Source organism: Lissotriton vulgaris, chromosome 10 (assembly GCF_964263255.1).
Source record: "Lissotriton vulgaris chromosome 10, aLisVul1.2, whole genome shotgun sequence".
NCBI lineage: Eukaryota > Metazoa > Chordata > Amphibia > Caudata > Salamandridae > Lissotriton > Lissotriton vulgaris.
Window position 1 is genome coordinate 100,693,582 of NC_141698.1, and position 15,279 is coordinate 100,708,860.

Below are 15,279 nucleotides of genomic sequence, written 5' to 3' on the forward strand. Positions count from 1 at the left end.
ACTTTGAGGAAATTTGGTGTTTTATATATTTGTATTGTTAGGCACTTTTTTGGATCTCTGAGATCGTAATAAAGTACTAAACTGAACTGAACTGAAACTTTGATCCAATGAAACTAACAACCATCGCAGTCGACGCTAGCCCAAAAGAGCTATGGGCAGTCCTCATCCGACAAAAGGATCAAGGAGCCTCAACCCTTGTGGCATATGCGAGTCGTTCGCTCACCGCCACAGAACTGAGATATACACCGATTGAAAGGGAGGTCATCACCATACACTGACCCGGCAGCCATTTTCATTTATACATCTACAGTCACCCCTTTGTGGTCACTACCAACCAATATCCCCTTATACCCTGGTATCAGCCCTCGGCGTCCCAACCTCCACTCCGCATTGAAAAGTGGATGTTGTAATTGCAGGAGTATGACTGCCAGGTAGAGTATCGACTAGGTGGCAACAATCCAGCAGACAACCAGTCCCGGCACCCCGAGGTGCAACCCAAAAGAAGGCAGTGGACACGGAAGAAATGGAGGAGAATGTCAGATACATCATAGAAAAATCCAGGCGCTTCCCCTCTCACTCAAGACCATGCAAACTGCAGCAGAAGCCAACGAGTGCCTGCAAAGGGCCATTGCAGAAATCCAGTCATGGAGGTGGCACTCACTCAAGGAACACTTGTCCCAGAGAACCCCAGAGGTGCAAAACATTCTAAAAATCCTATTCAATGCATGTCATGAACTCCTGACCGACACCAGTGGGTGTTTGCCATGGGGATCCCATCTACTGATCCGCACCAGCCTGACAGATCAAGCCATACAGCTCACCCACCATGACCACCAAGGCGTGGTGAAGACAAATAACCGACTCAGGAGAAAAGTCTGGCGGATGAGATGGTGGAAACTACTGTGAGATCCTGCCAATGATGCCAAGTTTCAGGTCCTCCGGAAGCACTGGCCCCTGTACTTACTGAACCTGTCCTCCCGCAGTGCTGGGAGTGCGTCAGCCTGGATGTTGGTTGTATCTCTGACAGGGGCTACACCCTCGTCTTAAAATACGACAAAACCAAATATCCAGAAGTAGAGCTGGTAGGGTCTCAAGCTGCCACTGAGGTCATCCTGCAAAAATGATAGCCACCCACAGTCTAACAAAAGTACTCAAAACTGACAATAGGCCACCGTTTCAAAGCCAAGAGTTGGCAGACTACCTACAGTCCTGCAGCATCCACTACCGCAAAGAAACTCCCAGCTGGACCCAATACAAATGAGAGGTAGAGAGTTTTATGTGCACCCTGAACGAAGTAATACACATTACCCACGCCAATCACCAATCAGTTGAAGAAGCCATCTATGCATTCCTCACGTAATATTAACGGGCTCCAAACTCCACCACTGGGCAAGTGGTCACCGACACAATACCACATCATCCAGAGTGGATGCCAGAACCCATCAATGATGCCAAAACTCTTCAAAAGAGGAAGCGACCAATCACCGAGCAATTATTGCTCAAAGGGCTCTCCAGTCCAGCATCCACCCTGGTGACAGAGTATTTGTAAGAAACCAGCATCCCAGAAGTAAATGTGAGTGCCATCCCTGAGTTGTAACACGACAAAGGGGCACCATGATCATTTCCCAGAGACAGGAAAAGGAAATCACTCCCAACATTCATTTTTCGAACAGCAAGAGGAGACTTTAATGATGAACACCCACACCCTGTGGCTACTGGCCCTTTGCCTGAGAGTGATGCCCCCCTGCTCTCATCCCCCAACAATCCTGCCCTGGCAGAGAACCCTGATGCTCCCAGTCTGGCAGGAACATCCTCTGTTGACTCATGCAGAGCCTCCAGACGAAGGCCATACCTTTGCCTCGCATCCCCAGGACTCTAAAGGATGGGGTTGTCGCATAAGATACTGTTTATGAAGCAATCAAGTGCCATCCACCCACCTAAAGAAATATGTTGTCTAAAGCCCTGTTTGGGTTAAGGGACATCAGCATAACTGTTTAGCACTCCTGAAGTATTTGTGATTTTGTGTAATGGGGTTTTGTTCAAATAAAGGTAAGTAAAAATGTAACATTGTTATTCGGCACGTCGGCATGGGGGTGATCCGTGGACTACCCCGCCAACCTGCTACCAATAGTTTTGACTTTGCGCGCTATGGCGCAATTGTAATAAAAAGCATCTGACATGGCGGCCAAATAGTTGCACACCGGACGAAGCTGTGTACCTTTGTCCTGTGCACCACATGCTGAACAGCCTCTGGGACCCAGCACTACAACACCCGCCACTCTCCCGACTAAGCCATTCCTTACCCCGCCCTCACTGAAAGTTGCAACTGGAAAGCAGTTCAAGAATGAGTGGCCAGTAAGAACATAGGAGCCTCTCCTGATCTGAACCAATGGGGACACAAGGGCTTCTCCTGATTAAAGGGAGGAGAAAGGCACATTTCCTTTTCCAACCAGGCATTACCCTTTCAGGGATAATGAGCAGCCTTTGTTCAAATGGTTATGGGGAGGAAAGTGATGTAACACCAAATGCTTTAGGGCCAGATGAATGAAGGAATGTTGCATGCGCAAATGGTTTTAGACCCGTTTGCGCATGCAAAAAACCTGTGGCTCATGTACTAACCCTGTTTTGCAAGTCGCTAATTAAATAGCAACTCGCAAAATAGGGTTAACGACTCGCTATTAGGAAGGGGTGTTCCGAGGGCGTCCCTATGTAAGAATGTTTTGCGACCCACAATCGTGGTTGCAAAACCCTCGCAGTTTACCACCCTCTGCAAGAGAATGGTAAACCATTCGCAAGCGGGAAGGGGTCCCCATCCTTTAAGAAAAACAGGCTGCGTTAAAAAAAATAAAGTCCTTTATTTAAAAACAGTTCCCGACATGGTGGTCTGCTGACCCCAGCAGGCCACCATCCCTGGGAGTGCCCCCATTTGCAATGGGGTCGCAAATTGCAAAAGCCTTATTAATATGCATGAGGCATGCAATTTGCGACACCATTGAGAATCGCAAACAGGGTCTCAGACACTGTTGTACATTGGCAATTGTGACTCACAAATTGTGACTTGCAATTTGGTGCATGTAGCGAGTCCAAATGCCAATGGTCGTACATCTGGCCCTAAGTGCACTACATTGTTGCAGAAACACTTTTGGCTTCTCCTTACGAATGGTCCAGTAAATATTGTTCCCTGCACAAACACATATTTACTCAAGGGTTGGAATGATAAATTTACCGGATTTTACCAAACCACAGGGCTAAATATTGGCAGGTCAAGCCTGCAGAAATTTATCGTGGGAAAAATGGCCACAAAATAAAATTCCATGCAGATTTTGGTGTGATAAGCCCAATTTGTAGAAGTGAACTCGGAATAACATCACCTCTCATTACTTACGGTATTGCATTTTATCAAGTGCAATCATTTTCACTATGGACTTTGGCCCCACACAATGAGAGCCTTAGTGCAGCTAATAGGAAGAAATGTAAATGCCTCCAGTGAAGCAGACCTAAAGCACTAGGTGACCAACCCCAAACAATTTAATGCAGTTGGCAATGACAGCCTTAGGCTTGTTAGGGTAATGGAGAACTAAGCCTTGGTCATAATTGTGGATTTCAATCTTTATTTATTTATTCATTTTTTTGTTTTTTTTATGCAGAAATTCCCATCTGACCATGGTTTAACCTTTCAGGTTTAGCTATTTGACCTCTGATATAGACTGAGGGTTGCTGCACAAGCCCACTACCCTACATATGTGTACTACAATCGCTTGATCTTCCACAGCGTCCCCCTTCTCAATATATGACAGGTCCAACAATTAGAATTCCTCTAGGCACTCTCTAGGAGGTGTGAGTTTGTATTACCTTGGGCATGGTACATCCAGTGCCCTTCTACCTTCACTTCTGGATGGTCACTTGGATGATTGGTCTATTATACTTTGAGTTTATGCACTGTTTTCCTGCAAAGCAAATATTGTCTCTTGGTCCCTTTTGACAACTTTGAAAGGTAGCACTTCAAGCTGTGTTTGGAAGGGATATAGGTTTGTGAAATAAGTACACGTGTCAACAAAGTGAAATACCTGAATAGGAAATAGAGCGCCCACACATTACAATCTTTATAGTATCACTGTGAATATGCCCCACAGTAAAGGTTTTGTTTTTGCGTATGTTGAGTGTGTATACGTGTGAGAATTTGTGTGAGTGTATGTGTTTGCTTACATGCGAGTGCAAGTACGTTTAGGCTACTCTCCTCTAAACTAATCTGTGTGTGTGTCAGTTTGTGTGTGTGTGTGTGGATTGGTCCTTCTGTGCCAACTTGTGTGAATATGTGTTTATGTGCATGTGTCTCTGTGTGTTTGCGTGTTTGTTTATGTGTATTTAGTGGTGCCCTCCAACAGGATGCTAGTCTGTCTGTTTTTTGTGTGTATATGTCTCTGAGTGTATCCTAGTGCCTGATCCCACATTTATGTTTGTCTGTGTACAAGTGAGGGGTCTGGGAACCAAAATAGGGGAAAGGATGTGGCCTAACATCTAGGGCAGTGGATCTCAAATCTGGGGAACCAGGTTCGAGTCTCGGCAATGAAGCTCACCATCCTGTGATTCTGGGCAAATCACTTAATCTTCCTGTGCCTAACAAAAATGAATGAGTCCTTGTGTAACGCCACTGGACCTGGTACTTTTATCTGTGTGTGTATGTCTTTGTGTGTTTGTGTTTACAAATACCCGCCAACAGGGCCCTGGCTCTTCTGTTTATCGTGCCTACTCCACCCGGTCACCCTTGTGCAAGCCTTAAGAATAAGAACACAGAGAGATTTGTTTTGGACTCTGTTTGTACCTGTTTGAGTCTGTGTTGAACTAACACTTGCAAATAGAACTGTTGAAGCCGGCCTCTTGATTAGGCACCTACCCAGTGAAGTACATGGTCCTCTGTGGTGACAACTGCTGGCTGTTTGCCCTGCTCCTCTGACACCTCAGAGCTCACCTCCTAGAAAGAGAGAAGCCAGATACTCTCTGCGGTCCAGAAGTTGTGGAGATTAGGAAGGACCTGCACCAGTTGTGCACACTTTGTTGGCCTACCAGAGTCTGGCTTCCGAAGACTGGAATCACTCCACCCAGTCCAGAGGTGTTCCTGCAAATGGAAGAACTGCTATTTACCACTCAATTATTGCCTAGGGCATCTTTTTAGCATTGAAGAAAAACATTCATTTATATGGAGATCTATCAGAGGAGAAAATGTACTCTGCAACAGGGAGTAGAGAAAGATGCTGTCTTCCATAATTGGAGAAGTGCCTTGTCTCGATCAGAGGAAATTCAAATCATTAAAACATGCTCTGCACAAGCTTCTCAGACTTCCTACCTTGATCATCAAGTAATTTTCAGCTACCACTGCCTGGCATTAGCTGTTGGTTCTATGTGAGCTCCAGTAAATTTGCTAAGAGAGAATGGAGAGATGGAAGTATCCAATAGCGTCTGGCGATCTTGCATCCTACACACTCATTGGATGGATTGTCTCCTGGTGTCTTCTTCTCTCAGCTTATTTTAGTGCTTTGAAGTCTATTTGGACATAGCCTGTCGCCTCAACCAACTTGAATGATTTCTGGTACCATCTCGATGAACTTGTATAATTTTGGAAATAGGACAGCACCCTTCAAGAATTATACACCATTACAGAACGATTGTTAGAGATGAACATACAAATAAACAAAATATTGGTTTTCCCAAATGTTCAGATAAGACACACAGAAATTGTGACTTTGATTTTCTTTCTTTTATTCAGTTTTTATTCTTTCTTTTCTTTTTTTGATAGTTGCGAATAGCCGACGCGTTCAGGGCTTAAAATAATCTGTCTGATACGCTTTTCACATCCGTCTGGGTCAGGCTTTCATGGAGTTTCTTTTCTTAATTGGAAAAATGTAAGTAAAATCACAGATCCTAGTGACAGTCGGTGTTGACAAAAGACAAAAGCAGGCCCACAGTAGGTCAAGGGGCTGGAACATACAGGAGCATCTGTCAGGTACCACGCTGCAGGATTCGGTCGTTGTACATAAAACTCCACCTCCCGACCTCACCAACACACTGGTATTAAAAACACAGTGGGTTCGAGGGATAGGGCGAGGGAAAACAAAGGAACAAAACCAGGAGGGGACGGAAAGGGTCAGCAGGGAAGGGATGGCTGAAAGACAAGAACACAAGTTTACGGGTTACCACTGATCACACGGAAACACCTACTCTCATTTCACTCTCACTAAATAGGTTAAAGGGTTCACCTTTTCTGAAAGCAGTGGACTCCTCCTCCTCCCCGATGTGTGAATATGAATAATCGAACAGATAGTCCCTATGGAACAATAACAACAGTTCTACTCTCCTTTTACATGAACACCTGCACCAAATTCTCTCTACTGTGATAGTACGTACCCTGCCTGGTAAGTGTTCCGTGCTCAAAGTATAAACGTGTAATGTTGAGTGAACTCCACCCTTGAAACAAAACAAAAGTCAAGTGTTTGGCAGTGAATAAAAACGTTCCGCCTTAAAAGCTCCAAGTTACTCCAGATATAGACACGGCAAGACGTAGCACACTACTACCGTCTTCCGCTCTAAACCAGCTCCTGTACTCACAACTCCAAACACGGTAAGGTGTAGAAGACCCACTACCTTCCGCTTTGGCACTTGATGAACTAGACACTAGTGCCTGTCTTCGTAGCGGTAGTGCTCAGAACCTAAAGCCCTAATACACTCCGCTCCCTCTTCACAGCAATATTTATCTTTGATACAGGTCGCCACCGCGCCTGTACAGTCCTCTCTGTTCCTTTCACAGGCAGGCAAAAAATGAATACAAGGCTTTTCCACATATGCTACGCGTTAAATGTCACGCGGAGCATATTTACTCACAGTACTTGTAAGGAGTCTCCCTTCCCGGTTCGTTCTCCTTCCTTTCCGCTTCGGAAGGACTTTAGCTTCAGGAAACCCTCGGAAGCTCTTGAAATGCAAAGCGCTTCACAAACGCGCTACTCGGCAACCCGAGTAAACACCAAAAGGCGCGGTTCCGTTTTTCTTTCCCTTTCGCCGCCTTCACAAGAGAAAAGTCAATATCCTTCCTAACTCGGCTCGGATTCAAGAGCAGACGAGCCGCCGCTCTCCACCAGGGATAAACCACCAAACAAACGCTGCAACCACAAAATCACGAACAACGTGTAGAGGGTCCGCCCTACCTTTATAGTGCCACGCCCCCTCCCTAGATTTCTGGGAGATGTAGTTCCAAAAGTTTAGGTGGCGCAATTTGGTAGTACCTGACAGAATGTCCCCCTCCCTAGCGCCTTCTAGGGCCAGGCTTAGCAGGAAACCTTTGACGAAAAGACAGCACCTTCCCAGGAGCAGGCACCTCGGAACAGCCCACCCCTTGCATGTACTCCTCCCTGACCTTGTTCAAACATCCCTGCACCCCATTGTGATCCCTCTGCAGTATTAACACCTTTTCCTTACCTACTGGCTGAAACTGGAGATCAAAAGGGATATCAACCGGCAAAGTGTTGGTATCAATTCCGGAATTAGCAAGGAAGGGGAACATTCCAGGGGGACTATGCCACTCATTCTTACTAGACCTCTCCGCCCTCATCATGCAATTAAATTTCCCTGTAGGAATGATAGACTGTTTATCGTCCACTCCCTTCCTGACTGGCAGCATCTGTCGGGTAAAGGTGTCTGTATTCTGACTACTCAACCTAGTGCGAACGGTGACCACCCCTCTCTTTGCCAACGTGGCCACCCTGAACTGACATGCGGCTACCGTTAAAGGTGATGATGCATAAGACACCAGATGTTCCTGACAATACCCAGACAAAAAATGAACTGTTCGAGTTCTCCAATCTATAGAAGGGTTGTGGTACGTAAACCACGGCATCCCCAATATGATCTCATATTAGGGAGCTTCTATGATGTTCAACGTTATCTTTTCCACATGTCTCCCTTCTGACACGTCTATTGACAACATTACCTCAGCTGTCTTCTCCACTATTAAACCTGATTTTATAGGCTGTCCATCTACTGCAAAAACCTCCTCTGGTATATCTCTAGGTACTCTGAGTATAGCTAAGCGAGACACTAACCCATTATCAATAAAATTACCTGTGGCTCCTGTGTCCAGCATAACCCTAACTGGATGACTTTTTTGCTCATACTCTAAGGACATGTTAAGAACCAGGTGTGACTCATTCACTCCTATACCTGGTGAAGATAGGGAAGTGAGTCTCCAATCAGGCAGCACTTTCTCTAGGGATGAAGGAGCTAACAAGTTGTCTGTCTCCCTTCCCACAGTGGAAACAGCTATTTTTTTATTCTTGTTCCAACTAGAGGGGTTTTGGGGCCTAGAAGGGCATTCACGCACGTAATGCCCTTTTTTGCCACAGTACATACAAAGACCGTGTACTCTTCTGCTTTCTTTCTCATCATAGGACAGAGGGGATCTAATAGCTCCTATTTCCATAGGTTCTGCCCCGTCTGCCGATGCCTCTAGAGCTATAGGAGGGGAGCTCACTATACTATTGTAACCCCTGTCCCATTTTCTTCTATCCCCACTCAGCTCAGTCAGCCTACCATCCAATCTCAGGACCAAGTTCACCATATCTACACAAGTGGTGGGTTGAGGATCTATGTAAGCCACAGCGTTCTTCAATTCGTCTCTCAAACCCTGATAAAACAAGGACATTCTTTTTCCCTCGGGCCATTCCGTTTCCGCTATCAACCTGTTGAAAGTTGTTAAATAGGTAATTAAATCACTCCTTCCTTGTCTCAAAGATAGCAACTCTTTATCAGCACTGAAGTTGGTGGCCCTTCTGTCAAATACTTTTTCGAACTCTTCCCTAAACGCTGTCCAGTTAGACAACATGGCATCATCTCTCTTTACCAGTGGAACCGCCCAATTGGCTGCATCCCCCACCAGATATGATATAGCAAATGCCACCCGGGAGTGATTCGTAGGAAATGAGGCTGGTTTGCACGAGAAATGAAGCATTATTTGGGTCATAAATGCTTGCGTCTTACGAGGATCCCCCCCATAACGTTCAGGGGTGGCCAAGGGGATAGGGGGAGGAACCGTAACCTGGATCTGAGAAGGGCCAGATGAAAAAGGGTTCTTAGATAGTTGTTCAACCCTATCTTTAAGGGCCACTGCCTCAGCTTTGGAAGATGCCAATTCCTGTTGGACCAAAACCAACGCCCTCAACACATCATCCAAGGTGGCCATATGTACCCCGACCGAACCAGGCAGAATGCAATTCGTGGGTTCGTGATTCTGTCAGGCACCACGCTGCAGGATTCGGTCGTTGTACATAAAACTCCACCTCCCGACCTCACCAACACACTGGTATTAAAAACACAGTGGGTTCGAGGGATAGGGCGAGGGAAAACAAAGGAACAAAACCAGGAGGGGACGGAAAGGGTCAGCAGGGAAGGGATGGCTGAAAGACAAGAACACAAGTTTACGGGTTACCACTGATCACACGGAAACACCTACTCTCATTTCACTCTCACTAAATAGGTTAAAGGGTTCACCTTTTCTGAAAGCAGTGGACTCCTCCTCCTCCCCGATGTGTGAATATGAATAATCGAACAGATAGTCCCTATGGAACAATAACAACAGTTCTACTCTCCTTTTACATGAACACCTGCACCAAATTCTCTCTACTGTGATAGTACGTACCCTGCCTGGTAAGTGTTCCGTGCTCAAAGTATAAACGTGTAATGTTGAGTGAACTCCACCCTTGAAACAAAACAAAAGTCAAGTGTTTGGCAGTGAATAAAAACGTTCCGCCTTAAAAGCTCCAAGTTACTCCAGATATAGACACGGCAAGACGTAGCACACTACTACCGTCTTCCGCTCTAAACTAGCTCCTGTACTCACAACTCCAAACACGGTAAGGTGTAGAAGACCCACTACCTTCCGCTTTGGCACTTGATGAACTAGACACTAGTGCCTGTCTTCGTAGCGGTGGTGCTCAGAACCTAAAGCCCTAATACACTCCGCTCCCTCTTCACAGCAATATTTATCTTTGATACAGGTCGCCGCCGCGCCTGTACAGTCCTCTCTGTTCCTTTCACAGGCAGGCAAAAAATGAATACAAGGCTTTTCCACATATGCTACGCGTTAAATGTCACACGGAGCATATTTACTCACAGTACTTGTAAGGAGTCTCCCTTCCCGGTTCGTTCTCCTTCCTTTCCGCTTCGGAAGGACTGTAGCTTCAGGAAACCCTCGGAAGCTCTTGAAATGCAAAGCGCTTCACAAACGCGCTACTCGGCAACCCGAGTAAACACCAAAAGGCGCGGTTCCGTTTTTCTTTCCCTTTCGCCGCCTTCACAAGAGAAAAGTCAATATCCTTCCTAACTAGGCTCGGATTCAAGAGCAGACGAGCCACCGCTCTCCACCAGGGATAAACCACCAAAGAAACGCTGCAACCACAAAATCACGAACAACGTGTAGAGGGTCCGCCCTACCTTTATAGTGCCACGCCCCCTCCCTAGATTTCTGGGAGATGTAGTTCCAAAAGTTTAGGTGGCGCAATTTGGTAGAACCTGACAGCATCGCGTTGTGGCCTTCTGGTTTAGAAGGCTACAACGCGATGCTCCTGTATGTTCCAGCCCCTTGACCTACTGTGGGCCTGCTTTTGTCTTTTGACTGTCACTGTCACTAGGATCTGTGATTTTACTTACATTTTTCCAATTAATAAAAGAACCTCCATGAAAGCCTGACCAAGACGGATGTGAAAAGCGTATCAGACAGATTATTTTAAGCCCTGAAGAAGTCCGGCAACGGACGAAACGCGCCGGCTATTTGCAACTATCAAAAAAAGAAAAGAAAGAATAAAAACTGAATAAAAGAAAGAAAATCAAAGTCACATTTTCTGTGTGTCTTATCTGAACATTTGGGAAAACCAATATTTTGTTTATTTGTATGTTCATCTCTAACAATCGTTCTGTAATGGTGTATAATTCTTGAAGGGTGCTGTCCTATTTCCAAAATTAGCTTTCTTGGGTGGTAGGTTGCCTATCCTCCTTAAGGCCCGTGTGGGAATCACGTGTCTGGACATAGCACCTTCTATTCCTACATAGTATATGGTATTTCAACAGTAGTGCAGATTTTTCCTTAAATTCCCAGTTCTCTTGCCTCATCTCGATGAACTTGGCCAGTAAATTTGTTTGAAATAACAGGGCTAGTAGTACTTTTACCAGCAACCTTTCTACCATATTTAGATTTGGGCTTACATAAATAGGTAATATGCGGCCGAAAGCCTTGTTTCCAGCGATAATTCGTCCAGCTTTCTTTCGCAAGCAGCCAGTCATCTTGAGTAATACTGACAGATGCGGGTAATTACCAGGATTGCTCTTGGTATGATCACTGCAACTTCCAATAACATTTGAGATTTGCTGATTAAAGGGCAGCAGCAGAAAACTATCTGGTAACCTAATTACCTGACATTTTCCCACTCTTCATCTTTATCTCCATTAGCATAGTGGCTTAAGAGTGAAGGTAAAATCTTTTAATTTGCTGAAGTCCCTATATTTTTTCAGCAGCATGCTTCCTCAAGATCTCTCACCTGAGACCTACACCCCACTGACGTTAATTGAGGTTATTTTCCTTATGTGCTAATTTCATGTTTAAGCAGTTTTTCACTATATCTTACGCCAATATTTGTATTTGTTTTCCCTTTTTGATGAATACTTTATTTTTTTGTAGTTTTATTGTTTGCAGTTAACTTTTTACTCATCTATTTAACAATTATTTCTAAGCTTTACATTTAATATCCCTTATACTTATATAAGCTTAAAGTGTTGTTTCTTCACACCCCTCTTCCATATCTCTGAAGAGTAGTCCAAGGCCCTGATTACAATTTGCATGGAAAATCCGACCCCTGCACAAATCCTAGTTTGTGAAGGGATCATAATTATGAGTTTTGTACTTTTTAATGGTCCAAGTAACTACTGGATATAATGAAGTCTCCAACCATATTAACATTCTGCAGGTCAAACCAACTGGAATTTAACAAAGGAAAAAAGGCTAGGTAATTTGTGGTATGTAGATTCTTGTGCAGTAAGTACCAAAACCTACATATTATTCCCCATTGTTGGGTGGAAATTTAAAAAGGATGCTATCAATCACACCCAATCAAAACTAAATCCCGCAGTGTCCGATTTACCACTCCATGACACTTGTAATCCTGGCCAAACTTTCAAAAAGGACAAGGAGCAGGAAAATGATGTTTTATGGCTACTACATCTATTTTGTCAGGCTGGGTAGGGGCTTGGTCATTGTTCACATCAAAACTGTATCCCCTTGCCCCTGCCCTGTGTCTATTTCAGGCACCGATACACTGGCTAGGGCCCTTTGCAGACACTTTGTTACACTTTCAGTTAGACATAGACATTGAGATAGTGAATTTGATGTGAATTATATAAATGAACAGTGGGGTGTATCCCTTTGGAACAAGTTGGAAATACTCAATGTTAGGGCTTATACAATAAACGGCACAGATGGAGGTAGCATAGAGGGTAGTTTTTAACCCCTTCCCTGCTGGGTTATTTCACCTCCTGTGCAGGGGGGAGGGGAGCCGCGCCCGGCGCCGCCGTGCTGGTGACGAGCTCAGCTTGTCATGAGGCACAGCGGTGCAACACTCATGACGAGCTGAGCTTGTCACGGCCACACCCGTTTTTCGAACATTCCGCACAGCGGGGAAATTATCCCTGCGTGCGAACATTCCATTCCATTCCACATTTGGGAAGGGGTCCCAAAGAGCAAGCCAGTGGTAGCCGCTACTATCCCTGGTGACAATTAACAAATGTCCATGTTTGAGGAAAAAATATATTGATTTGGATAATGACTGTGTGGGCAGAATTATCAATCAGTCATGGAGGGAAAGTCAGTCTATACAGCAGAATCGTAGATGACCCAGCCCTGGAGAGTTGCGGAAAGGATCTAGGCAGTATCTGTGTATGTACATATGAGCCGCTGCTTTTACAACTCAGGTACTACTAGGATGAAGAGTAGACCCCTCATTTTGTGTTACTCCGTTGCTGCATCTCGTGGTTCCAGTCATCAGAAGAACACTGCTTTGAACTACTCAGCTTTAGGGCTTTTCAAGGGAGCACATATATTTTTTCAGGGTCTATGATTTTGAATTCAAGATTGCTGTTCTTTCTGGTAGGGACACCTTAGAGTGTGAGATGACAAGTTTAGATTACTTGATTTTTTATTTCAGGGCCTTTCAAGCTTTTTGGTTGCAGAGCATACAAAAATAAACACAGGACATGTAGTTAAAGTAAATGGGGCAGTAGTGACATCAAAATTTTATTAAAATGGTGGAACGGACAATGATGAAAACAGCAAGCAAATCGATGATAGAGGACAAACAAACAAGGGAAGAGGCGTGATATCGCAATATGAGAAGTATCACTAGGAGTGCTAACACCCCCACCTGACATGAATACAAAATCTGAAAGATAAGTAAAAAAGGGGATACTGGGATGTTCAACTTTGACACTCAATTAGTCCAAGCATACCCATCAACTTTTCAAGATCGAAATCAAAGTGCTAATTGTATGGCATTTCAGATCTCGTTGGTGGAATAGTCATTAACTGGAGGGATTAGTGGGCATCTTGGAAAAGTTGCGTATGTAAAAAAAATATATAATCAACCTGGATACTTGTTCATATGTGATAAAGGGAGGAAAACGGTTGGAATAGATGTCTCTGAGGGGGATCTTCCTTGTTTGGAAGTGTTGCCCTCACACACCCATGCAGGTATCATGCTTCATCATCGGCTTTTTGCTCCTCGTGGGGCCGGTGCTGCAATGCCCCATGGACCCCACTGTCGTAAATTAGCAGCAATGGGTTAGCGTTAGCAGAAGCCATTTTTTATTTCTGGCAGCCATCTTGTCTGCCATGTGCTGCAATGTGCTCACCATGTGCTTTGTCCTACCTTCCTGTTAGCTGCGCCTGAAGTCCGCCCAGTAACAGGATATATTTAGCCTCCTCCAGTAGGGTCTGCAGCTGTTACTGATTAGTTTCACATAGGAATGTGTTTATTACTTTCTGAAAACGGTTAGCTCCTCCCACTTGGTTGAGCAAGTAGAACTTGCATGTCCATATTAGGCATTTTTGTGTGCTCACAGGAGCCTGGACTGCCCCTTTCATTTATGCTTACTATGTAACTCTAAAACATATATAAAGCCCCAGGTTTCTGCATTTTTCAGACTGCCTCATTCAGTTGCTAAGGCTTCTGTGTGATGTAGTCTCACATCATGTGAGTTTAATAAAATGTTTCTTTTGATATTGCAGTTTCTGTGCCAACTTTTGTTCAGCTTTTGAAGGACTAAGTATCAGTGAGACCCCTGAGAAGGAGTTTTGATTTCTACACCGTGAGAGGGCTCTTTAACGGAGATTTGTTTGGTGTCAGATGGTGTGTGCGGGTGTGAGGAGCTAATGAGTGGTGATATAATTGATCTAAAACTCCCTAAAAGGGATCCAGCTAAATTTTATTCAGGGTTCCTTTGGTTGAGTTAAAAACCTAGTATGGATAGTGCACGTAAAGTTAGGAAGCACCCCCATCACTTGTATGTGCAGTGTTACGAACTGTCGAGGTTTCATAAATCAGGACGAAATGTTTCACTTCATTTATGTTCATGTGAAGATTTCTCCGGTTAATTCGAGTTTATGGATGTTTTTTTCTTAAAATCAGTACAATTCAAAAACAGGAAATCAGCTAACACGTGTTTCGTGGTTCCTGTATACTGCTTCTCCAAAACTACATACCAGAGGTCAGGCTAGTATTAAGAATCATTTCCACTTCATTGATTACCCTCAAATGACTATCCATTTACATTGATTTTCAAACAATGTTCAAGTGCATCCATTTAACTCCAACTTTAAAGCCTTAATTCAATAATTCTGGCTCCAAATTTGTAACAGTAATTTGTTTAAGAACTTCAAAAGTATGCACCATCTCTAATTCCCGGTTCTATTTCAGCCATGCTAGTTACTGAACGATGTTAAGATAATAAAAGTTTTTACAATACCCAAAGGCTCCAAAAGCCCACATAATTTGGATACTCTACCAAGTTACAAATGTATTTTTAAAGACCCACATTTTGTTATATGAAAGCGAATATCCGCTTGTTAAAAGACTCACATCTTAGGTAACAACTATATGGGCTTGATTCACAAATTGCACTTTTTAGTACGTTTTGTAGTAGTATGGTAGTTCTACTACAAAACCTACTTCAAAGGACTATTCACAAACTGCA